This window comes from Culex quinquefasciatus, chromosome 3 (assembly GCF_015732765.1).
Source record: "Culex quinquefasciatus strain JHB chromosome 3, VPISU_Cqui_1.0_pri_paternal, whole genome shotgun sequence".
Taxonomy (NCBI): Eukaryota; Metazoa; Arthropoda; class Insecta; order Diptera; family Culicidae; genus Culex; species Culex quinquefasciatus.
The window spans coordinates 65,640,859-65,668,602 of NC_051863.1; the positions used below are offsets into that span (position 1 = coordinate 65,640,859).

The 27,744-nt window shown below is 35.9% G+C and overlaps 1 protein-coding gene across 1 annotated transcript in view; it reads right to left on the minus strand.

Annotated features, from left to right (window-relative positions):
* Window positions 1-27,744, minus strand: part of LOC6032562 (protein tincar) — a 283,715-nt gene that overhangs the window by 112,055 nt on the left and 143,916 nt on the right. Inside the window, exon 5 of the mRNA XM_038261860.1 lies at window positions 23,613-23,646. The gene's annotated coding sequence lies outside the window, so the exon portion shown is untranslated. The remainder of the gene's footprint in view (window positions 1-23,612; window positions 23,647-27,744) is intronic.

Here is a 27,744-nt window from a genome sequence, read left to right on the forward strand (position 1 = left end):
AATGCCAAAAACCACCAAAAATCCCGTTTTTTCAACATTTTTATTGTTAAAACCACTGTATCTTCCCAAGGATTTGAATAGGACAATGGTCAATATGGAGACTCTTATGTAAAATTATCTGGGGAATCGATTCCCACTACCGGTTTTTAAAAATTTTGACGTTTAGACCACTTTTCAAAAAAACAGTTTTAGTAAATGATTTTTGTATTTTTTTAGGAGAGACATACCATCCTGCATTTTTCGTCAGTCTTTTGGTAACATCTAAGAGTATTTCCTCAAAAATTTTGAGCGAAAAAAATCGTTACATCACCTTCAAATTTAACTTTTAAACTTAAAAATTGAAAAATGACATAAAAGTGGCGTGTATTTTTGTTTCAGTGTATTTTTTTCAGAAAGCTCGTCCAATTTCCTACAAGTTTGTCTTTGATCACATTTTGATACGATGCAACGGCTTCGAGATACAGTAATTTTTAAATTGCAAAATACTAAAATATTTAAATACCTTACGCCCTCCTCAAATGTTATTCTCGAGTACTATTTGCTCCATATACACAAAAATGGCTTATATAGGCCTAGGATAACATGTCTACAAAGTTTCATTGAAATCGGAGAGGGTCGGGTACAAAAGTACCAGAAAAAATCCTGATTTGAGCTGGAATTGCTCATACGTGCTTTAAAAACAAATTCAAACATTGAAAAACATAAGGAGCACCAACTCCATCAAAATTGCCTCCCATTTCGTCCCAGTTCCCGCACCCGTCTGTGTCATGCAGACTCGAAAGCAGCTTTTCACGGAAAGTTGCCACCGAAAAGCTTCCCGACACATCCGGCTGAACGCACCAAAACAGAGCCGTAATTGCATCAAGTACACAACCAGAAAATTTCGCGATGCCACTCACGAAGGGACATAATTTCCAAGTTCCCACACCTTCTCACGAGGCACTTGAAAAGAGATGTACGCGACTTGCCGACAGAGTGCTCTCAACGGGCTTATTTATCTTCTTTCCGTGCCCCGTGATTTTAATTCGTCCATTTATGATGGGAAATGCAAATTCCGGGGCGCATTTTCTGATGGAGGGTGAAGAATTCTCCTGTCAAATTCTGACACACGAAAAGGACAAGCCTCCGGAGGAACAGATTTGCCACTGTACACAACACTCCTAGGCCTACTATATTTGGAGAGCTTTTGAAACGAGCCTGATTTCAAGTTGAGTGGTGCGATGTCCTTTTGCCTTGTGTCGAACAAAATACTTTTAACCCACGGGATGCATGAATTTGGGTCATTTCACAGAATGCCATTTCATCGAAAAGAAATTCCTTATCGTAAGGTAATTTCATATTAAGCTTACAAATTTGTTTGAATTTGTTTTTCTACAAAATGAGTTATTTCATGAACTGATCATTTTATAGAATTGGTCATTTCACCGAATGGACCATTTAATCGTATGTGCCATTTCATCGAATTGGCCATTTGGCTGAACAATGGTGTTTCTTCGATGCCTTAAACATTTTTTATTATCCTAAAGAATGACCAAACCATCATTCGACAAAACGCCATTCGGTGAAATGACCATGATGAAAGAATGCACAAAAGCTAGCTGCTCGTCCATGGTGGAAAACATGTGCAACTTCCCACCCCTCCACTTTTGAACCGAACAACCGTCCGGATTGCAATATGATTATGTCCACGGCTGTCGGAGGACCGCGTGTACACGATCTGATCCAGAACCATCGCCGCCGTCGACTAGTTTAGTCATTCCACCCACGGGCCGAGCGGCTTTTCCTTTAAACGGATTTTATGCAAATTACTGACCCCACTCCCCGCTTGTCCGGGTTCGACGTTCGAGCAGAGCAGGCTGCACAGATCCGCGCTCGGAAAATTAGTTTCCACAGCAGGTTCCTGGAACCGGTGTCTGTGTGTGTGTGTGTGTGTGTGTGTGTGCTTTGGGAGGTGGACCAGGTGGTGGTGACGCTATGAGCCAGGTGAAACTTTCCAAGAAGGCGCTATTAGTATGGAAATGGTGCCTGGAAAAATGCATAATTTTCATATGGTTTTGCAAATAATGGGCTCCCGGAGTGCTTTCATAATTTGCGGTGGTTTTTTGTTGGTTTTGGAAGGGTTTTTCGAAAACATCTGTTTCAATTTGAAGTTTAATCAGCGCGATCTTAGGGACGTAAAGTTGAACTGTTTCTTTCTGGAGAATGTCTGAGTTTTTAGAATTACTGGTGATATTTGCACAAGGTTTATCGCATTTATTAAACTTCTTTTTTGTTATTTAAGTTAAATTCGATACATTATAATCAAGGGTACATAACAATGCCAGCTAATTTATGCAACAAAAGGGTAATAGACATTTGAAATAATTTTATTTTAACTGAAAGCTAAAATATGTTGCAAACCACCGCCAATCAACCGCCTTAGAACAGTTCTCTCAGATTTCGGTCATTCGATTTTTTGTATTTTTTAATCCGACTGAAACTTTTTTGGTGCCTTTGGTATGCCCAAAGAAGCCATTTTGCATCATTAGTTTGTCCATATAATTTTCCATACAAGTTTAGCAGCTGGCCATACAAAAATGATGTATGAAAATTCAAAAATCTGTATCTTTTGAAGGATTTTTTTGATCGATTTGATGTCTTCGGCAAAGTTGTAGGTATGGATTATTGCCACCACTGCAGGTACAGCAGAAAAACAGGGTTTTGTAGCTTGAAACTGAAGAGCAATTTATTTGCGACTGGAGTGATTGAAGCGTAAACAAGTAATCAACATTAACATCAGATGCCGCGACATAAACAAAAAAACAACTGTCAACCCGTCACTGAAAATGCTAACATCTTGCTCACAGGGCTGCCAATGGAGTACCCGACCCGACTGGTAGTAAGCAATGTATTTCTTATGGAGCGAACTGTCAAACTACCACTCGAATCGGGTATTCCATTAACATGGATATGGACTACACTGAAAAAAAAATGATACACGGTAAAAAAATGGTGATTTTTTATTTAACTTTTTATCAATAAAACTTGATTTGCAAAAAAATACTATTTTTATTATTTTTTGATATGTTTTAGAGGACATAAAACCAACTTTTCAGAAATTTCCAGGTTGTGCAAAAAATCTTTGATTTTTTGAATCAATACTTATTTTTTTTCAAAAAATCGAAATATTGGTCGCAAAATTTTTTCAACTTTATTTTTCGATGTAAAATTAAATTTGCAATCAAAAAGTACTTCAGTTAAATTTTGATAAAGTGCACCGTTTTCAAGTTAGTCGCAGTTTTTCTTTTGCCTTCCTCACTGAGGTAAGGCTACAATCCTGCTCTAAAAATGAACTTTGAATCAAAACGTCGTAGACCCACCTTCATGTATACATATCGACTCAGAATCGAAAACTGAACAAATGTCTGTGTGTATGTGTGTGTGTATGTATGTATGTGGCCAACAAACTAGCTCATGTTTCTCGGCACTGGCTGAACCGATTTGACCCGAACTTGTTGCATTCGACTTGATTTAGGGTCCCATAGATCGAGTTTTATACAGATTGAAGTTTCGATAAGTAGTTCAAAAGTTATGCATAAAAATGTGTTTTCACATATATTTGGATCTCACTTAACTGTATGTAAACTATGTCCGGGTCCATCATCCGACCCATCGTTGATTAGGTTATCAAAAGACCTTTCCAACGAGCCTGAAACATTGATGATCTGGCAACCCTGTCTCGAGATATGGCCACTTAAGTGATATTGATGTACTTTTTTGAAGCCGGATCTCACTTAAATGTATGTAAACTATGTCTGGGTCCATCATCCGACCCAACCTTGGTTAGATTATCAAAAGACCTTTCCAACGAGTCTAAAACATTGAAGATCTGGCAACCCTGTCTCGAGATATGGCCCCTTATGTGATATTGATGTACTTTTTTGAAGCCGGATCTCACTTAAATGTATGTAAACTATGTCCGGATCCACCATCCGACCTATTGTTGGTTAACTTATCAAAATACCTTTCCAACGAGTCCAAAACACTGAAGATCTGGCAACCCTGTCTGGAGATATGGCCACTTAAGTGATATTGATGTACTTTTTTGAAGCCGGATCTCACTTAAATGCATGTAAACTATGTCCGGATCCACCATCCGACCTATTGTTGGTTAGGCTTTCTAACGAGTCCAAAACATTGAAGATCTGGCAACCCTGCCTCGAGATATGGCCTCTTAAGTGATATTGATGTACTTTTTTGAAGCCGGATCTCACTTAAATGCATGTAAACTATGTCCGGGTCCATCATCCGACCCAACGTTGGTTAGATTATCAAAATACCTTTCCAACGAGTCTAAAATATTGAAGATCTGGCAACACTGTCTCGAGATATGGCCACTTAAGTGATATCGATGGACTTTTTGGAAGCCGGATCTAAAAAATAGATGAAACTTGCATACAGCCATTGTTGTGAGGAAGGCTCCAACCACATAGGTGGATTAAGTTAGTTTTTTACATCCAGTACGCAGCTAGTTGAAACCCATCCCCTACCGATCAGGATTACCAGTGAGCATTTTTACTCTTTGAAGGGAATCTGACTTTGCCAATCCAGACCGGAATCGAACCCATCACCTTCCATTTACAAGGCGGAACCCGTAATTTTACGGCCACAGTATCTCGGCTAACAATTAACTTCTTCAGTAACATAATTTTTCATTTCAAGTTAGGTTTAATTCTTTGATTTCATTTAATATCCTTTCCTTTTTTAATTTGAATTTGTTCAGTTTCTTTTTTTATTTAAATTATTAAATTGATAACAAATTTAAATATCTTAAATTTTAAAATTTCCAAAACTTTCATAGGTTTTTTATTTATTTTTTCTTATTTTTAACAATTTTAAAACAACGTGAATTCCTGTCTTTTTTAATTTGAAAAATTGTTAAAAACATAACCATGCTTTTTTGAAATTTAGAATTCAACGAAAAATATTAAACTTAAATGTTACAGTTTGCAATTTATGAATACTTTATTGAATATTTCATTCCTGAATATAAAATTTATAAAAGTTATAAATTTTAAATTTTTTTAAAGTTTTATAAATTTTATAAATTTTAAAAAATTTATAAATTTAATAAATTTTATATTTTTTTTCAAATTTTATAATTAATATAAGTTTTATAACTTTAAATTTTTTATAAAATTTAAGAAATTTATAATCTAATCTAATCTAATTTAAGAAATTTGTAAAGTTCATAAAATGTGTATATTTTTTTACATTAATAAAATGTCCTTCTTCTTCTTAAACTTCTAAAATTTCTAAAATTTCTAAAATTTCTAAAATTTTTAAAATTTCTAAAATTTCTAAAATTTCTAAAATATCTAAAATTTCTAAATTTTTTAAAAATTTTAAAACTTTTAAAATTTTTTAAATTTCTAAAATTTTTTAAATTTCTTAAATTTCTTAAATTTCTTAAATTTCTTAAATTTCTTAAATTTCTTAAATTTCTTAAATTTCTTAAATTTCTTAAATTTCTTAAATTTCTTAAATTTCTTAAATTTCTTAAACTTCTTAAATTTCTTAAATTTCTTAAATTTCTTAAATTTTTAAATTTCTTAAATTTATTAAATTTCATAAATTTCGCGGATCATAGATGAGCTATATTTTGCAAAGCCCGTAATTTGCCATATTCCGGGTTTCACCGGAGTGCCGGGAACCGGTCCCAAAGTAGCCAGATCGGCTCAAAAGTAGTTTTGGGGATCATAGATGAGCTCGATTTTGAAAATGATGAACTTTGACACCCATATTGCCATGACAGACATAGTTTTATTTCTGACCATCCCTTGACCGCTTCGCCCGGGGTAGGGAACCTATCCGCCCTATCCGGAACATCCCCGAAGGTTCAAAATACATGGTCATCACTGTCTGTGGGTAGAACAAAGATCGTAACATGAAAAATTGTATTTTTTCCAAGATTTCTGTTAACAAAATTGTGCCGGACCCAAAAATGGCAACTTTTGACCCTGTTTGACCTAGTGACCTACCGGAATATCTCCGGCCACCGGAATATTTCCGGGTTCTGCGGGTCATTTTTGGAAAATAGACATTCTAACGAGTCCAACTATCAAAAAAAAAAATGCAAATTGGTTGAGTTTTCGCTGTGTTATGGCCATTTTAGTGATTCCAGTTTCACTCATAGGACGCTAGTCTACTCATACGACCTTTTGAAAAAGATTTATTGAGCAACATCAGCTTATTTCAAAAGTTGTGCTGGAATTCCGACCGCCACGCAAAGCTTCTTTGTTTACGTTTGGATGTCATTTTCCATCCTTCGATGTAATTTGGTGGCTTAACCACAAAGGACGGAGGGCGGAGTCATTAGCGTGCGCCAGGATATCTGCACCGGACGACTGGTTCCATCTGTTATTGCAACTCGGAAGAACCTTCTCTGGGGAGCACTTTTGTTGGCTGGTTGGCTGGGAATGCAGTGATAATAAATTAATTGGGAATGTGAATAAACGTGTGGGTGGCTCTTGAGGTACGAGGCATGCTCTGGAGTGTGATACTCAAAGGGATACTGGTATGGTCCGGTAGGGACGTTGGCTGGTGTCTGGAGCTCAGACATTTCAGCTTGATTGACGAAATGGTTGGAGGTTGCAGTGGTTATCGATCGGTTGAAAAGTTAGATGAAGATGAATTCCAATTGAAATTTTGCAGCAGTTTTCCAATCGAAAAGCAAACTTTTTATCGTCAACATTCCACCTTTGTCCAAGAAAACTTAAATCCCAGCTTGACCAAGCATTGTACCCACGATCATGGGAGTAAATCCTCGCACAAACAAACTCTCCATAATCGGATTGCTGGCACACACACACACATTTCATAGTTTTATTTCACATTTTCCAGCTGAATTTCCATCACGTAAGGACGATGCACGTACTGCCACGGAGTAGACAGCCGAGAGTGGAAAGTGCAAACACTTGAAACTTCCACTATTGCTGCTGCTGATGGAAGGCGCGCAAACATTGTTAGGACGAGCCACTTTAGAAAGAATGAAAGAGTCGTTGGGATGAAGGAAAAAAAGACCCCCGAAGTTCAGGAAGCTTTATTTGCGCAACAACGAGACGTCGGCGGCTGCATCCAGAGCGGTGATGGCATCAACCATGCATGCTGATGTATCGAGAGTAAATAAAATAAACTAGGAACAGTCTGGGAGGATACATTGTTTCAGACGGAAAAAGAAAACAAAATCGGCTACTGATGCAGACATGAGTGAAACATGTGGCAATTGAGGAGAAAATAGTCACTTTCATATCGGAAAAGAATTTTGTAGGAGATCAAGGCTTATAATTGCACCAAATAATTGTATTTTGACTTGCTTACTTTGCATTAAAATAATCCAATTGTTCTGAAACATTTCGTAGTAATGAAATATTATTTGCAATTCCGTTTTGAAAGAGCTAACTTTTTTGTAATCCAATACAGCAATTCCCCACGAAAACAGCATGATTCGAAAAAAAAATCCGATCGGGCTCAAAATTTTTCTGGGAGTTCCTTGGCCAAAATAATTAGACCCACATTTTTTTTGTTTGGCCATTAGGGAGTGACCTACGCCGTGTTAGGGTGGTTCAAAAAATGGCAATTTTCGTCATTTTTCGCAAAAAACCACTTTAAATATATATCTCCGCGCCATTCAATCCAATTTTAGCTGTCTTAGACGCAAAAGAACGGTAATTAGTTTGGCTATTTGGGAAAAATAGTATGAAGTTTCAAAAATTTAGCATAACATTTGAATTGTGAAGTAATGTTTTGAATTTTCTGAGATACGAAAACTGGATTTTTCGACGCACCATGCCAAAATGAGAAAATAACGAAAACGGCAAAAAATGACTTTTTTCACTAAAACTGAGATAACTTGAAAATTTTGCGATGACTTTTACATGTAAGGGTACCAAAAAATGCGTATTTCAATTTACCCTCTACAACCCAACCCCGCCTTTAGACGGGCTTCAATTTAAAAAATCGCCAAAAATCCATTTTCAACCAATTTTGGATCTTTAAAATGCATTGGAAAAAAGAACTCTTAAAATTTTAGAAAATATATGGGTTGCATGTTTTACTTGTTTTATGTGACTTTGCCAATGTTTTAACATTCCAACGCCCAAGGCTCCAAAAAAGTTGCAACAGTAACTTCAACTCAATGGTTCTCAGGCATAACTCAACCAATCAAGATGATTCTTCTTTCCAGTGATTTATTAGGATGTCTAGATGATTCTAGAACTTTGCAGAATTTAATTTGATCAAATCTGTAATTTTTGCGATCAAAAACATCGTTCCAACTTTTTTTTCGCGTGTAAAAAAAAATCGCCAAAAAATCCGCGGAGGCAGTTGTTTTAAAAAAAGGTGGAACGATGTTTTTGATCGCAAAAATTACAGATTTGATCAAATCAAGTTCTGAAAAATTTTAGGATCATTTAGACATTATTACAAATCACTGGAAACAAGAATCGTCCAGATTGGAGTAATGCCAGGGAACCAGCGAGGCTTGGGCGTCCGAGTAAGTTGGACATGCGTTGGGTGTTCCAGTGTTAAAAAATGTAATTTTTTTTTGGGTCAACTTTGGCTGTGTTTTTAACTAACATTTCCTATATTTCAAATAAAAAGAGGTATGCAGTTATTTTTCTAGTGTCCCAGACTATGCCTCTACGCATTTTTAAACAATTGTGAAAAAAAAATGTGAAAAACAAGCAGAAAATTGAAAAAGTGACTGTAAAAACATGAATAGAATAGGCCAAATACTACCAAAAACAAAGATAAACTAAACAAGATAAATGCAAATTAAAAAACCAAAAATTAAACAAGAAAAACATAAAACAAGACAAGTAAAGTTTTTCGTAGTACAAAAGTTGCTCTGAACACGGGAAAAATAAAAATTTTCGAAAAAAAAAATTGGCAGTAGAGGGTTAAGAAAATTTTGGCACCCTAACATCTATAGGTCATCGCTAAAATTTTCAAGTTAGATAATCGAATATTTTACAAGCATACACAGCGTTTTTTTTTTATTATTACTTGTAAATAGGAAAGTAACTGAAGAAGTTAGCAGAGGATACTACAACTCAAAATGTTCATTGTAAAAAAAAGAACTTAATTTGTGATTATATAGTAAAGCAATGCTCTTCGAAATCAACCGATTTTACGATTTTTTGTATGTTTTATTATTAACCTCAAACTTTGTGGAGGCCTTCCCTACGATCAAAGAAGCTATTTTGTGCCATTAGTTTACCCATACAAGTCTCCATACAATTTTGGAAGCTGTTCGTACAAAAATGGTACGTAAATTTTCGAAAATCTATGACTTTCGAAGAAATTACCATATCGATTTGGTTTATTACAGTTGTAGGTATTGATGAGGACTATTTTTGGCTGGTTTCTAAATCTACTTTTTCACCAAAAAATCAATTTCCCAAAATCAACAAACCGAAACTTTTGACCCAAAGCCATACATATTAATTTTGTGTTATTTTTCGTCCCGTTGTATGCAATTTGCTCAGCGTTTTTTTTATTATATTTTACAGAGAATTAAAAAAGCAATTGAAACTCTTTATTTTTCAATTGTCCCTTTGAGTAAGGTTCACATTTTTTTTTTAAGAAGTTGGTGTATTAACAAAAATAATCATGTGTTTTAAATTAAAAAAAAACTTAGCATTGTACTTTCCTTGGCAATTTTGAGGGTTTTACACTGGAAATTTAAATTTTTCGATTAGATTTTTCGATGGGTGAGAGCAGATAAATACAAAAAAATATATATAAAAACAGAAACCAGTTCAGTTTTTATGCAATCAATACTTTTCAAAATATCTTTGTATAGACGAAACATAATCGTGAATCTTTTGTAGGAAAGGACTTTCATCTGATATTTTACAATTCGAATTAGCTGGCTTCAGATTTTTGAGGAAGCAATTTTTTTTGGTGAAGTTAGCTAACATTTCTGGTATATCTACTAACATGGAATTGATGAAATAGCTGACAGCCCAAATCTAAATTACAGGAAAAACATGCAAACAATTTAAAGTTTGACATAAAACTAGTACTACGTTTTGTTCGGAAACTCGAACATTTTGCTACGAAAAGCTTATAAAAAATGATTCCTATAAAAAGTTCTACAAGAAATAGTAGTACAAATATCAAAATTGGTGCAGAAAAAGTTTGTACACCTTTCGAAAAATTTACATAAATACATTTATTTGTTTACAAGTCACTATAAATCCAATATCACAACTCCAAGTAGGCATCCTTGACTGATGCAAAAAAAAAAAATAGTTTGAATATTAAGTTAACTAACTACTTAGTATAAGAGTATACATTTCTCTGGAAATTCTATACATGGGTAATTCTCCGCCAACTCACACAGCAGTTGCCCCGACCCCTCTTTGATTTGCGTGAAACTTTGTCCTAAGGGGTAACTTTTGTCCCTGATTACGAATCCGAGGTCCGTTTTTGATATCTCGTGACGGAGGGGCGGTACGACCCCTTCCATTTTTGAACATGCGAAAAAAGAGGTGTTTTTCAATCATTTGCAGCCTGAAACGGTGATGAGATAGAAATTTGTTGTCAATGGGACTTTTATGTAAAATTAGACGCCCGATTTGATGGCGTACTCAGAGTTCCGAAAAAAACTAATTTTTCATCGAAAAAAAAAACAAAAAACTTTTTAAAAACTCTGCCATTTTCCGTTACTCGACTGTAAAAAAAATTAGAACATGTCATTTTATGGGAAATTTAATGTACTTTTCGAAGCTGCATTGACCCAGAAGGGCAATTTTTTCATTTAGAACAAAATTTTTCATTTTGAAATTTCGTGTTTTTTATAACTTTGCAGGGTTATTTTTTGGAATATAAAAATGTTCTACAAAGTTGTAGAGCAGACAATATCAAAAATTTTGATGTATAAACATAAAGGGTTTGCTTATAAACATCACGAGTTATCGCGATTTTACGATTTTTTTTTTTGAAAATGTTGTTCGTCGTTAATCATGGCCGTTCATGGTCATCCGCGACAGACACGGACGACGAAACAAAGAGAAACGCAAAAAGTAACTTTTTCAAAACTTTTTTTCGTAAAATCGTGATAACTCGTGATGTTTACAAGTAAACCCCTTATGTTTTTGTAATTGTCTGCTCTACAACTGTGTACAACATTGTTACACTCTAAAAAATAACCCTGCAAAGTTAGAAAAACCCAAAATTTTTAAATGAAAAATTTTGTTATTAATGAAAAAAAATTACCCTTGTGGGTCAATGTAGATTCGAAAAGTGCATTAAATTTCCCTTAAAATGACATGTCTCAAAAAATTTTACAGTTGAGTAACGAAAAATGGCAGAGTTTTTAAAACGTTTTTAGTGTTTTTTTTCGATGAAAAATTCGTTTTTTCGGGATTCTGAGTACGCCATCAAATCGGACGTCTAAGTTTACATAAAAGTTCCTTTGACACCAAATTTCTATCTCATCGCCGTTGCAGGCTGCAAATTATTGAAAAACACCTCTTTTTTCACATGTTCAAAAATGGAAGGGGTCGTACCGCCCCTCCGTCACGTGATATCAAAAAACGGACCTCAGATTCGTGATCAGGGACAAAAGTTACCCCTTAGAACAAAGTTTCACGCAAATCGAAGAGGGGTCGGGGCAACTTTTCCCGATTTTGTGTGAGTTGGTAGAGAGTTACCCATATAAAACTTATTATCTAAACTTAATTTTGCAAAATTCAATTTATCTTAATGTCAATATATTACCATAGAGTTGCTAAATAAACATTTTGGAGCGGATATAACACTGTTTTGGGGGTCTTTGTATCGATAGAATAGATTTTTCGTTGGATTTTCTTACCAATCCGAAATTACGTCCTTGGAAAATCCGCCGGCATCCGAACCAGTCCACGATTAACTAGTCAACCTATTTGTCATCGGAAAGGGCATAAAATTTCCGATCTTTTGAAACCAAAACATCTAGGTGTTCTATAAAACTCACTTTACATTAAACTATAAAACCCACGTTAAATAAATATAAATAAAAAATATAAATATGAGAAAATTTAAAGAAAATTTAAAGAAAATTTGAAAATCCAAAACTTTAAAAGCTGTAATCCATTCAATATTGTGCCAGCAGCGCTCAAACAAGAAACAGTTGCTAATCTCTTGGAAAGCTTCAACCTCGACATCAACCTATTGGAACCAGCAGAGCTTCCAGCAGTGTAGGCCTCCCGCCGACATGAGAGGCCTTCCAAATGGTCAACCAGGTTGCCGTAGTCACCGGCATCGTTGAGAACCCCGTTGAGCATAAATCACCGGACGTGGGAGTCCGGAAATCTTTTCAACCCGAGCACTATCACGTTGCACGACGACGACGACGTCCTGCAGAGCATGCATCTCGAGGCTGGCTCTTGTTGCAGGACTTTTTCAAAAGGATATTGGACACCGTTGCAGTATGGGTGGCAGAATGGGATTATAGGCCAACGTCAACGACGTCAACTGGGTCTGAGTTGCTGCTGTCGGATTGTGAGAAAGACTCTTTAAGCTTGTGACGTGGATGGACGTCACAAATCGTGTTTGGCTGCCAGCTATAATTAAGTTTGCTCGAAGCTTTTCGGAAATCATTCACTTACGGGGCTGGCTGTTGTTGGTACTGTTCATTTAATTTTTGGTGAATGTGGTTGGTTGGAACTAATGACATTTTTTGTTTCAAATTTTCTATCATTTATCTTCACAGACAGTTGAATGAAGCAATAAAGCTTCAAAAATTGTTCTGCACATCCGGTGTTCTCAATTCGCGAGCAGGTAACAGATAAAAATTTATGGAGTTTCGATCCAATTTGTTTGCTCCACATTTTTACTCCTCACCCTGGAAGTCATTCATAATCCCCCAAAATGGGTACCCGTACTTGAGCCCTCCAAAGCATGGCGCTCCTCGCAGCTAATAAAGTCGTAAAAAAGTTTCGTCATTTTTCCACCAATTCAATGGCCTCGTAAACCATAACACAGAGGTGAGAGTGAGGAAAACTTTTCGATACACGACAAATTGAGAAGTTTTATTTTCCTTGCAGAAGCGAAATCTGCCAAAAAGAAAATAAAATAAACGTGCAAATTTTCTCAACTCGACTCTGTTGTGCAATCTTGTCGCACGTTGCTTTTTGACGTTTCGAGGAAAAACCCTTAAATAAACTAAAAAGGGCACGCAATGTAAACAATAACAAACACGTTTTGTTTGATTGACCATTCTGTGCATTGGCCCTAAGTTTGATTGAATTTGGTAGTCGCAGTCCAGAGTTATAATTACAAATGTTTACGGTAGTCGGGCATGCACGTGTGTCAAACGTGTTCTGACCTGAAATCTCTTCGGCCAGTTGTCGCACTTACAGCAATGTTCAGGCTGTGTCAAGATAGTACGACAACTTTGAAACTTCTTTCGTATGAAGAGTGACAACTATGCACGGAGTTTTTTTCAGTTTTAATTGAATATCTCAGGATTGAAATCGAATGTTAGAGATCTGGGAAGGTCAAAAGGAGAGGCAATGAGAACTGCACAAAATGACGTTTTTTAACTCAATTTGATTCCAAAATGCAAGTGCACAAGATAGCACGACAACGGCGAACTGAGTTAAACAGAAGAAACTCACGTTCCGGTGGACGTTATGCAATCTTGAACGAGCGCGACACATTTGCGCCCTCCGCCGTTGAAGGCAATAAAATACGGCGGAATATGCGCTACAGAAATGAGTGTCGGACTTTTCCGGAGCAACATTACGAGAGAAAACGAAGACCCCCATTTTATCTGTCTGCAGTATTGAAAGTGTTGCAAAGATTGCGCGTAATTGAGAATTGCTACACTTTTGTCGATTATAGTGAACTGATGCTGTTTTGATTATATTTTTTTCGGAATTAAAATATTAAATTAATTTAAGGAATTCGAAATAAAGCTTATCTCAAGCGAAAACATGATGTTTTCAACCGAAACGTATTAAATTGCAAATTTACTCCAGCTTACAATACTTCAGTACAATCTTCGAGGAACTGCATTTGGTCCAGCTGACCGAAGCGATCTCTGAGAAAGAACAGAGACCCCTACACGGTGCTCAAAATACCGTTATTATGAAAAAAAAAATGCAATCCGAGATTTTGGTGTCTATCGATTCCTTACACCATAGGGCACTTCTGTGCAAAAAATAAAAACATTCGCTGATGTAGTTTTCGAGATACAGCCCTTTTAAGATGTTACATCCGATTTTCAATAAGAAAATCTAAACAATCTATACAATTTTAGCATGTCAAAGAATATGCAATTCGAGATAATTATGGTTTTTGCTTCATATGACTTTCAAGTATCTCTGGGCAAATTTTCAGATGGTTTGCTGATGTAGTTCTTGAGATACAGCCATTTTAAAATGTTATTTCCGACTTTTTCAAACAAAATCAATAAAATCAATACAATTTCAGCACTTTAAAGAATATGCATTTCGAGATAATGATGAATTTTGCATCATATGACTGTCAAGTATCTCTGGACAAAGTTTCAGCAGGTTTGCTGATGTGACAGCTGATGATACAGCCGTTTTAAAATGTTATTTCCGGCTTTTCAAAGAAAATCTATTTAATCGGCGTTAAAAGTCGGAAATAGCATCTTAAAAGCATCTGCATCTCAAAAACAACATCAGCAAACCTTCTGAAACTTGGCCTAGAATACTTGACAGTCATATGGAGCAAAATCATTATCATTATCTTGAAATGCATATTCTTTGAAATGCTGAAATTGTATCGATTTTATAGATTTTCTTAGAAAAAGTTGGAAATAACATTTTAAAATGGCTGTATCTCGAAAACTACATCAGCAAATCTTCTGAAACTTTGCCCAGAGATACTTGACAGTCATATGAAGCAAAAACATCATTATTTCGAAATACATATTCTTTAAAGTGCTGAAATTGTATTGATTTTACAGATTTTCTTATAAAAAGTCGGAAATAACATTTTAAAATTGCTGTATCTCGAGAAATACATCAGCAAACCTTCTGAAACTTTGCCAGTCATAAGAAGCCAAATGCATCATTATCTCAAAATGCATATTCTTTGAAATGTTGAAATTGTATAGATTGTTTTGGTTTTCTTATTGAAAATCTGATGTAACATCTTAAAAGGGCTGTATCTCGAAAACTACATCAGCGAATGTTTTTATTTTTTGCACAGAGGTGCCCTATGGTGTAAGGAATCGATAGACTCCAAAATCTCGGATTGCATATTTTTTTCATAATAACGGTATTTTGAGCACCGTGCCCTAGAAAACGGTTCCAGACAGCGCAAATATTCGCACAGAAGAGTGCCAACGTGTGTCGTGCACGTGCAGCTTTCTAATTTATCTTCCCCGTCGAAGTTGGCATTCTTATTCTTGGGTCGAGAAACATCTGCTCGGCAAATATTTGTCCGCCCTTCTTCTATATAGGAATTTAATTCCGTTAAAAGGTGGAATTATATCGAGCTGCAGAATCACATTATGGTGATTAATTTTCCTAAAACAGAAAACACGGAGTGGGACTTAGTCCACAAGGGGGGCAAAAACACATGTAAAAACCCAACAAACCACTTATGGCAACCGTTCTATCGTTGACCCAGTTGTGGCTCGAATGGTCCTCTTCAGAAGGGAAAAATAATACTTTTCTCTCCAGTAGCAGCGGCAGCAGCAACTCGACTCTTCAAAACATATTATGGTGCAATAACAAGTGGCACCCACTCGCAAGAGTAAGTTCCACTTCAGGTCGTGTAATCTCGTTGGGAAAATGCATGTTGCGGCACTTCCCACTTGTTGACCTATTTGGAAAGCTACTCAGTCATTGAGTCATAAAAATGGAGGAAAAAGTTGTATTGCAGCGATTGTCAACTTGTTTTGCTGTATTAGTTTGAAATTAAAAAAAGGTAAAGGTAAATTATTTACACAAATCACAAAGTTTTGAAAATGATGTCAGTAACGCTTCAGTTTATTCAAGGTATGATAAATTTGGGCACAAAGAACACGCTCTAATATACAGTTTTACTACTCAACTGAAACACAATATTCTCCAAAATTTCCAAAATATAAACAAGAAAAAGTGTGGAAATATCCGTCCAGCCACATTAACCACATCGCGTCTTAAAGCCTTTTCCGCTTAAGATGTCATCGCCGTATCAACGTTGGATCAAACTTTCATAAATTGTTGCCACCACACTCCCACTTTTCCTACTTAGCTCGCAGACATGTTATGTTTTGCTCTGTGTATCGTTTGTTCGCCTACGGGGTGGAAAAGAGGAAGATATGAGTTGGGGGAGGTGGTGCACGTCCACGTTCGGAAAACATTGTCATCGTTAGGGGAAAACAAATACATTTTTTTTTCGTTGATACACGATGTCAGCGAGATTTTAGGGTTAAATAGTAGTGGAGCGAAAATAGCCACTGTCAATATTTTTGGAAGTCTTTAACTTGATTGAAAAAATAATTGGGCAAAACAAAAAGTTGATATTGAAACGGGATTTTATTATATTGATAAAACTTGTGAAGTGATGAATTTGTTAAAAATCTGTTTTTTAAACTTTTATTTTTGCCGAGCTCCCGTGGTGTAGTGGTACGGGTTTCGCTTTGTAAGCGGAAGGTCGATGGCTTGAATCCTATCTGGCGAGGCAAAAGGGGTAGGTGGTGGTCGAGAGGGGATTTCGGTTGCTGCGGGAATTGATTTGTCAAGTCCCAAGCTTCCCCAAAACCCATCCCATCCAATCTCTCGGACGATCTGTTGGCGACTGAGTCTGAGCGTTGAAGAACTCTGCAACAATACACAGAGAAGAGCTTCAAATGCTACTTTCGACTCGGTCACATGCTCTCAGGCAAAATTCGAGCTGAAGATTGGTCTATATGATCGGTAACGATCTCTAGATGGGTCAAAAATAAACGAGATTTCCCCTCAATCTCGCTCATCTCCACGTCCTCGGATCGGTCTCTCGTGCTCGTGTGGCATGGCATTGGGGGATTGGTTTGTGGAATGAGAGGGGGCAACTGCTCGAATAATTCGTCAAAAACTGTCTCGCTCAAACAATAGCGCTACGGAAGACGATCGTTCGGCAGGCTGTAAGCAGCAGCAAAACAGAAAACCTGAGAACAGATCATACTACAATAGATACGCAAGTGTCGCAGTGGTCCGTGTCACAGTAAACAAAAACTTTTATTTTCTTAGAATATTTAGAATATTTTTCTACGTTTTCGCAAATCGTAGAGCGTCTAATTTCCCGGGGTTACAAATTTCCCGGGAAACGGGAAATTTTCAGCCAATTTTTCGGGAAATCCCGGGAATTCCCGGGAAATTTTAAATTTATTGAAAATTGTTATGATCTTGGTTTTAATTAATATTATGCAACAAAATTGTATAGGACATCAACATTTATGGTTTAAATAAGTGTGAAGATCAATTAACACCTTGACTGCATGTAAAAAATCATTCAAATACAAGAAAATTTGTATTTTTTGATGAGAAATATTAAACTTGCCTTTGTGACCAGTTTATTGAAATGAGAAAAAAACATGCAGAAATTATGTTCTTCATGACCAATACTGGTTTCAGCTCTTGAACAAATGTTAAGCTTTTTAGTGTTGGTTTTACTCCAAACAACCCAATGTTTTCAAATATATTTGAATATATTTTTGCATTTTTTGAGAACCAGCAATAGAAAGTAATTTTCTATGTTTTTTTTTTGTATTATTATGCAACATGATTTAAATTATACGATAAATTAACATCATTCGCATTCGCATGGAGATGGTGATCTTAGCGGGTTGCAAACTGGATTTCTTCATGTATATGTGATGATTGTCCAGCCCAGGTTGCTTAGAAAATGATTAAAGGGAATTAAACCCAATTCTACCCGAACAGGACAGGCAGCACCATGAAAGCCATCCATCGCCGGCCGCTCCCATCTCCACCATTCACCGGGAGAGGAAAAAGGATTTGAAGCACGGGAAATGTTGATGCTGAACTTACTTAGAAAAAGGTAGCGAAACCGCAGGCTCTTTTTCCCAACCCTATTGTGGAACTCGAACAAATTGACCGTTTGACCAAATTTTATCGAATTTAAACAACAGGGCTGCGTAAGCGTCGCGTGGAGTTGGTATTTGTGTAGGGTAAAGGTCTGGGAGTCGCTCTAAGCAAGCGATACGACCATTGGCATAAATGAGTTTAAATGGTATGGCATTAATCTTAAGGCAAGCAATCGGATGCTGCTGTCGAGACACTTCCCGTTTATTTATTTTTCATATATTACAACTTTTATGGAGTGTTATATTATTCTCAATGCAATAAAAAAGATGCTGCTGTTGAGATAGTTTTTTTTTAAATTTAAGTTTTTGGTAATTTTAAAGCTTATCCCGACGCAAATATTTAGTTAAGATCAAATCTTAGGCAGCCGGCTGCGGAAAGATAGGATCCGTGTTCAAAATAATTATTTCTACTCTTGACTCTTTTGGTCACCGGGAATTTAATGTGAATATTTATTTTAATAAAACCAAGAAAAGGACGGAAAACTATGCCAGCAAAGGGCCGTTTTTTTTCAAATTCTATGCTCATCGTGCAACAAGTTTCATAATTTTACCACGGAAATAAGATTTGAAATAAACTTTTATCGAGAAAATACCTTAAATTATGTAAAATAATATCGAGAGAATTCATGCAACACATATTCTTCAATGAGCCGGAACAAGAAGATCTATGTTATGAAAAGTTAACAAAATAAAATAACTGCATTTTAAATTAGTTAATCTCCCTACAAATTAAAATGCATATCACTAGTTAGCTTACTATTCCATAGAAATCTCTTGAAACAAAAAAAAAAGTTTCTCGATAAGATCATCCTAATCTTTGCCAACACTGACACAACAAAGTTGTCTAGATCAGTTGTGCCGGCTCAAATCCTTTCTCGCACACACTCACGCCTCCTCATACACACTTTTAAACACTCATTCTCAGAAGAATTCCTATTGGAATTGGCTCACCCGATTTTGCTCCCCGCTATTTCTGCTGTTGGCCCCAAGGAAAGTTCCATGAAATCCTTTACTGCAGCCAAATAAATCTTTCCTTCGAGCGCACCTCCTCTCACCAAACAACGGAGATTTCAAGCAATAGAGCTATCTAAGCCCGATCTCACACACACTAGCACACCATTTGTTTTGCAGGCCGGTACAAAATTTAACCTCACTTTTTTTCGTGTACGTACACGCAATACATGCGCACGTAGATAACTCTATAGAGCTATCTAAGCCCGATCTCACGCACACTAGCTTACCATTTGTTTTTGCTGGCGGGTACAAATTTTAACCTAAAAACCCTTCGTGTACAAACACGCAATACATGCGCACGTAGATAACTCTATTCGAGCGCAGCCAATCACGCAGACACACATCCAGAATGAACTCATTCAAGAGACTCTATTTCACTTTCAGCAATTTTCGCCAATTCAACTGACCAACGAATCACTTTTACTATTTTTTTCCTCAGCACACACTGCTACGTTTTCTTTCACACCATTTGAATTTTTGATTTAAGCGTAGAAAAACATTCCCAGCGAGGTGAGAAGAGAGTTCGCTCGCATCTCACAAATACTACCACAAACACAAAGCCACGGAAGCCACCGCGATGATTTACTTGGACTGTCAGATCGGACGGCGTAGAAAAATAAAATTACGAAAAACACAACAATTCACAAAATTAGAGGGAAACTTCACTATCCTCAATCAAACAATCAGATTGTATAACATTTTAACTTATTTCCATGCACTTTACTATCAAATAACGCTGTAAAAACGAATAAATTCCGCGAACCGCGATGTAACAACCTCTGCTCTCGATGGCAGTGCTGCCAATCCTTATAGGATAAATTAACATCATTCCACAAAAAGTCTTCTATTTTTTCACATTTAACCCTCTCACCTGTAGTTGCACCAATGCTCCATAATTCTTTTACTTTAAATTGTAATTCCTTCAGTACCAATTTTTAATTCAACCAATTGAATTAATTCTTTTTGCACAAATTAGATTTTCATCTCATTTTATCATGGCAAACAAAAACGTAAGAAATCTCAGTTTTAATTTGGAGATAAGGAGTTAATATTGTTTTGATGAAAAAATGTCAACCTGTAAAAAGCTAATATAATTGTAATAAGTTAATACTAATTAAGCAAAATCAAGCAGTTGCTTCAAAAATTAATATTATCATAAATAATTCTGATAACATAATTTCTGATAATCTGATTAATTATATATAAACCAAACAATACATTTAGGGGGACAGGGGGTAATATGCACCCCCTAAGGGAAAACTGTGATTTATCAACCATAACAGCATTTCTGTGAAAGAATTTCGTTAGATGTTCATAAATAATTATTATTCAACGTCATCCAAGTGAAAAAAGTCTTTAAAAACCTCAACATTGTTTAAAAATAACAGATTTCTAAAAATATTTTTGATTCATTTCAAACAACAATGCGGGGCAATATGCACCGCAACATTGGGGCAAAATGCACCGGCTCAAAACAGTTTTCACTAGTCACCACTAGATGACACCGCTGTTTTTACAAAGGAGCTTCACAGCGGTGCATTTTGCCCCGACCACGCTTTTTACAGAAAATTTAATTAAAAATGCATTTTTTGATATTTTTGGACTCATCTATCTACACAATAATGAAGATTATGGCAAAAACTATATACCTCAACACTTACAATAAAAATAAATGCTTTTTATATTGTGCAAAAATCATAATGAAAGTTCAATGAAAATTAGATCAAAACACAACATTTTAAAGTTTTGCAAATAACTTAAGCTGTTTTTATACCACGATGCTCAAATTTGTCCAGCATGGTTTAGCAGTGTTAAGCCTCCAATTTCTATGATTTTTCCCCCTGAAAATTCTTCCAAATACCGAGAAAAGCAGGGGGTGCATTTTGCTCCGGGGGTGCATATTACCCCCTCTCCCCCTAATTGAACAAAATCATGTTGAGTTTGTCATTTATTATTTTTTCAGAGCATTTTCAAAAACATGTTCCAAAAATTTAAGAAAATGTATACTTCCGCTTGAATCTCGGGAATTCGGGAAATATATTTTTTCGGGAAATCCCGGGAATTCCCGGGAATTTTTTTCCCGGGACGGGAAATTGGACGCTCTAGCAAATCGCCTTGATTTATTTGGATGAAATTTTGTCCATGCATTCCCTAAGTCCATAGCAGCCATTTTGCATCATTGATATTTCTATAGGTACAAGCTGGGTGCTGAATAGTGGTTCGCAAAACGGCCTCAATTTTGAACTGTCAAAGTGGAACCAATTTACTGGTCGCCAAAAGTAGAGAGTATTGTTATCGATCATTAAATAAATGGTTTTTTTTCAAGAATGAATTTTTTTGGCATTTGAGGATCTGGAGTTGAAGTCAAGAAATCTATAAAAAGTTGAAGGCGAGATCGTTAATATGAACTTCTTATCCCTATTAAAAGTTATAAGCTCTTAAGTGATATTTATGCACTTTTCGGAGGCCGGATCTAAGATATTTCGTTGAAAACGTTGTCCGTATCTATTATGCGACCTGTCGTTAGATTAGTTATCAAAAGACCTTTCCAACGAGTTCAAAAGATTGTGGATCTGAAAGAGAGAGCACATAAATGCCCTAAATTATGATGATCTGACTCCCCAATATATGGTATGAATAATGAATCAAATTGATAGAACACTGAAAGGTCCGCCCTTTTGTGTCTATTTTGGATAGCATTACCTTTTAAATGTGAGCAAGGCACCAAACACCTTAGGGTCGATTAAGTAACTTTTTTTTTGTTGAATATTTCAGGGTTGAAATCAAGTTTTGTGGATCTATAAGTGAGGCATTGCAATCTGCACAAAATGGCGTCCGTACTCCATTTATCCCAAAATGCAAGAGCGTCCAAAAAGCACGACCAAACTGAAATCTCCTCGCGTGCAAGTTGTTCATTACCGTGTCTAACCGTGTACAACTCTGTCTGTCTACAAGCACTGACACTGAGTGCAGTGTCTGAGCAAACGAAAAGAAATGCTCGATGATATACACTTAGTTCTTAAACTAACATGCCACCGCCGTCAGAAAAGACGACTCGAGACCGTATATCACAGCGACGCTGTCGTGCTATCTTGTCGCACGTCGCTTTTTGACGATCTGAGAAAAATGCGTTGAAATGTTTAACATTGAAGAAACAAAAATGAGGGCACGCAATGCAAACAACAACAAACGCGTTTTGTTTGGATGACCATTCTGTGCATTGTCTCAAAATTTAATTGAAATTGATTGCTGAAGTCCCGAGTTATAATTTCCAATGTTTACGGTAGTCGGGCATGTACGTGTGTCAAATGCGTTCTGACCTGAAATCTCTTTGGTCAGTTGTCGCACTTACAACAATTTTCAGGATGATTCAAGATAGCATGACTAGATTGAAAGGTGAGGCATTGTGATCTGCGAAAAATTTGCGTTCTTAGCTCAATTTGGCCCAAAATGCCCGTGCGATAAAATTGCACGACAGTGACGATATGGTCCCCGCGAGAAAACACACACACGAGGTTGTTATCCATTTTATTTTGATTACAATCACCCCATACACTGTTGGTTGCTTCTTCAAGGAGTAGCAGGACCAGCGACAACGAAGACAAACACTGATAACCATCCACTATCATCACCGTCATCGAGATGATTCCTGATTTTCGCCACCCCCATCTTCCTTCCTCCTTTTGCTAAGAAATTCCAAAAATAGAAACCTTGTGACCGGGTTTTGGCCTCCCCGCTCCGAAGAAAGGTCGGTGTCAATGACTTTTCCCTGTTTTTCCTTCGTTACATAGTTTGCCCGTTTTCCCATGGCAGCATGTTCATGTTCACCCAAAATCCAGATCATAAATTTCCCTCCCGCCCCCACCCCCCTCACAGTTCCAACTTATATGATGGCAGAAGGGAAATTCTCCCCACCAAGAAACGCCAAGACAACGCGCGAGGGCCTTTGCGGGCAAGACATTTTCCGCCGGCGAGGGAAACTGTCATTGCTACTTCCCTCCGTGTGTCACGAACTGTGAACAGTCCACTCTCTCTCTCTTTAAGGCGTTTTCCGAGGGTGGGAAAATCAAAGGAAAAATGGGAAAGCGTTCGGAGATCGATTTTGCTCGTTTTGGGAAGATTTTCGAGGAAGGGTACGTGCCCGAATACATCAGGACTGCCGGTCGAGGTTTGTTTCGTTCTGCGGGATTTTGCCGAATGAAGAATCGATGCCATTTTCGCACTGCTGCAAATGCGGTGTGTTATCAATATTATTGTGGATGCAGGTCTAGGGTTTTTGGAAAAGAAATGGGGGCAGGAGTTGGAAGACTATTTATTTCTAAAAGAACATGTTCCAAATCGATTTACGTAACCGGAAACTCAATTTGTGTAACTACACATAAAGTAAAAAATTGTTGAGATTGACTTGGCATTTTCAAAAACAGATTTTATAAATATATAAATGAATGTAAAGCAACATAATCATGATACCTAAGCGATATGATTATCAAGCACAGTCATGCAGTCAATTTTGTATTCTTACCTTATCATAGCACTGTTACTGGGATAGAGTTTATCTGTGAAAGATATTGAATAAAGATTTCAAATCAGTATTTTCATTAACTAAAGTTGATAAAATGTTTCTTCATTTTGTATGATTTATGCTATCTGGTGACATTTGTGTTTTAAACTTAATTGAACTAAAGACCTTATTTTCTTTGCTAAGAAATTAACACTTGAGAACAATAATCTAGTTGTGGAAATTACGCCCTTTATAAGTACTAGTCTTTTTTTAATTTGTTTCGAAAAGATCGGAAAATTTCACGAATGTTTCATGTTTTAACATTTTGTGAATCGGACCAATAGCTGCTGAGATATCAACATTACAAAATGGTGGGTTGTTCTGGTGAGACTTAGAAAACATCAATTTTCCTGTTTCTTTTTTTTTTAAGCCGTTGTATCTCAGCAACCCGAGGTCCAATCTGCCATGTATCTTTGACAATTTAATAGAAAAATTTCTGACCTTTTCAAAAACATATTTTTAGAAATGGTTACTCATGGTCACTATTTTCAAAAATAGAAAAAACTGCAAATATTTCGCTAAAATCAAAATTTTGGTGGCTATATCTTGAAAACAGAGCCCTTAATAAAAAAAACTGTAAAGTACTTTTCGATAGGAAATTCAATTTTACATATTAAATTACGTCAAATTTGTTTTTGCATGACACTTCGATTTTTTTCCAAAAATCATTATTTTTTCAAAAATCAAAACTCGGCGACAGATTTTTTGACCATGTTTCTCTATGGCTCAAAAGTTGCGGGTTTTTGTCTCCTTAAAAAACATATCAAAAAATCTCGAAAATCAAAATATACGTATTTTGGGAAATTGCAATTTTGTAAAAAAAAATGATTAAAAAATCTGCAATTTTTTTCCGTGCACTTATTTTTTTCTCAACAGACCTCAACAATACCTACAACAAAGACACCCAATTGATCAGAAAATTCATTCAAAAGTTACAGTTATTCGAATATTTACATACCATTTTTGTATGAACAGCAGCCAAAATTGTATGGAGACTTGTATGGGTGAACCAATGACACAAAAAAGCTTCTTTGGTCTTAGGGAAGCCCCTCACAAAGTTTGAGCCAAATAAAAAAATACTAATAAATTCCATATGGGTAATTCTCCGCCAACTCACACAGCAGTTGCCCCGACCCCTCTTCGATTTGCGTGAAACTTTGTCCTTAGGGGTAACTTTTGTCCCTGATCACGAATCCGAGGTCCGTTTTTTGATATCTCGTGACGGAGGGGCGGTACGACCCCTTCCATTTTTGAACATGCGAAAGAAGAGGTATTTTTCAATAATTTGCAGCCTGAAACGGTGATGAGATAGAAATTTGTTGTCAAAGGGACTTTTATGTAAATTTAGACGCCCGATTTGATGGCGTACTCAGAATCCCGAAAAAACGTATTTTTCATCGAAAAAAAACACCAAAAAAGTTTTAAAAATTCTCCCATTTTCCGTTACCCGACAGTAAAAAATTTTGGAACATGTCATTTTATGGGAAATTTAAAGTACTCTTCGAATCTACATTGAACCAGAAGGGTAATTTTTTCATTAAGAACAAAATTTTTCATTTTAAAATTTCGTGTTTTTTCTAACTTTGCAGGATTACTTTTTAGAGTGTAATAATGTTCTACAAAGTTGTAGAGCAGATAATTACAAAAAAAATGATATATAGACATAAGGGGTTTGCTTAAAAACATCACGAGTTATCGCGATTTTACGAAAAAAAGATTTGAAAAAGTTGGTCGTCATCGATCATGACCGTTCATTGTCACCCGCGACAGACACGGACGACGAAACAAAGAAAAACGCAAAAAGTAACTTTTTCAAAACTTTTTTGTTTCGTAAAATCGCGATAACTCGTTATGTTTATAAGCAAACCCCTTACGTCTTTAAATCATTTTTTTTTTGTAATTGCCTGCTCTACAATTTTGTAGAACATTGTTACACTCTAAAAAATAACCCTGTAAAGTTAGAAAAACACGAAATTTTAAAATGAAAAATGGCCCATCTGGGTCAATGTACATTAAATTTCCCATAAAATGAGATGTTCCAAAATTTTTTACAGTCGAGTAACGGAAAATGGGAGAATTTTTAAAACGTTTTTATTGTTTTTTTTATGAAAAATACGTTTTTTTCGGAATTCTGAGTACGCCATCAAATCGGGCGTCTAATTTTACATAATAGTCCAATTGACACCAAATTTCTATCTCATCACCGTTTCAGGCTGCAAATTATTGAAAAATACCTCTTTTTTCGCATGTTCAAAAATGGAAGGGGTCGTACCGCCCCTCCGTCACGAGATATCAAAAAACGGACCTTGGATTCGTGATCAGGGATAAAAGTTACCCCTTAGGACAAAATTTCACGAAAATCGAAGAGGGGTCAGGGCAACTTTTCCCGATTTCGTGTGAGTTGGGAGAGAATTGCTCAGATGACAACGAATGTCATCATTGCACAGAGTGATAAAATTTGTTTGTCCAAATTATGATAATTTTTTTTGCAAAGTGTCAAAATGATCAAAAATAAAGTTTAACATATTTTTTTTAAATTTAAAATGGAATTTGCAATTGAAAACGACTTTTTTCTAATATCGTGCATCGTTTTTAAGCGGCTGTTAAATTCAAGTGATTTTTTCGATAAAATTAACAGTCATCAAGAAGCACAAATTTCTACCATTTGTGATCGATATTTCGTCGAATTTTTAATTTAATTTTATGTCCTATCTTTTAACAGCAGACGTGTCACAAGATAGCAAACAAGCGACGAATTGCTTAAATACACCCTCGAAATGAACTGTAGAATGAAAAAAAAAAAACAAGTTTTCTAAATTAAGCCCAAAAAATCGTTAAATATTGCAATAATTGAACAAATTTTTGAAATCATTTTTTTTCGTTTTTCTTTTGAATTTATTTCAGGCGTCACATCCAAATCACTTAATTTTGACAGTTTGATTAGGAAGGCTTGATTTAAAAATTTAATAGGGTAGAGGACCCAGTTTTCGCCCTGCTCCAGTTTTCGCCCACCTACTGGATTTAATCTGTATTTAGCAAACTCATACCGTTTTTTGGTTGAATTTATTATGCAGGTTTACATATTCATTCATTTCTAGTACTAATTGAAAATTTCCTGATGAATTTCTATTGTTTATTTGGTTTTTATAAGCTTTTCAAAAAAAGCCTTACTGCAGCCGCCATATTTTTGTCAATTTATACTACAGCGGGTAATAACGTTAATGAGGGAAATTCAACTCATTTTGTCCGAAAATAATGTGAATGAATACTTCATTAGTTCACTGAATGTCTGAATTTCATGAAAATCTAGTGATTTACCTGTTTTAAACGTTTACCAAAGGTTATTTCAATAAAATAAAGTGGGCGATTTCTGGGGTCATGAAAAAACATTCGATCCAATTTTCGACCAGGGCGAAATCTAGTATTGTGTTTTAGGATTTTATCTAGAACCAGTTTTCGTTTACCATAAAAACTTTCCTAATCGCAGCGAAATGTGCTTGAAAATATATTTGGAACATTCTTGATTATTGTTAAAGGTTAAATAATCATTTTAATTACTTTCATTCATAAGGGGTTTTGGTTCAAATGTTGTAAAAGTTTACTGGTACATAGGAGAACAAATTAAGCAGAGGATGGAGAAGTAGTTACACATGTGCTTTAATATTTTTATTAAGAGGTACTCGATGTTTTATATTGAGTCAATTCAGGAGCAAATGACCCATAGGGTTAAAGCTCCCCTAAGCTGAGAACATGTTTTGGTTTTAGTTATAATAGACAGAGAATCTCAAAATAAGTAGGATATCTGAAAAAAACTCCTAGGATTTTTTGAACCTCAATTTATAATATGTACGACAAAATATGTGCACATCAATGAAATTTAGCTTCGGGAACATATTGTGCATCAATAGGAGACCATATTTGTTTAGCTTTGTGTCATAATTTCATTTGATTTCTTGATTTTTGTCGTGGGCGAAAACTGGTTCCAAGGGTGGGCGAAAATTGGATTGAGGGGGGCGAAAATAGGCTCTTCAGAGCACTTTATGAAAACGCAAAATTTTATCAAAAATGAACATGTAAATGATAAAAACCTTGT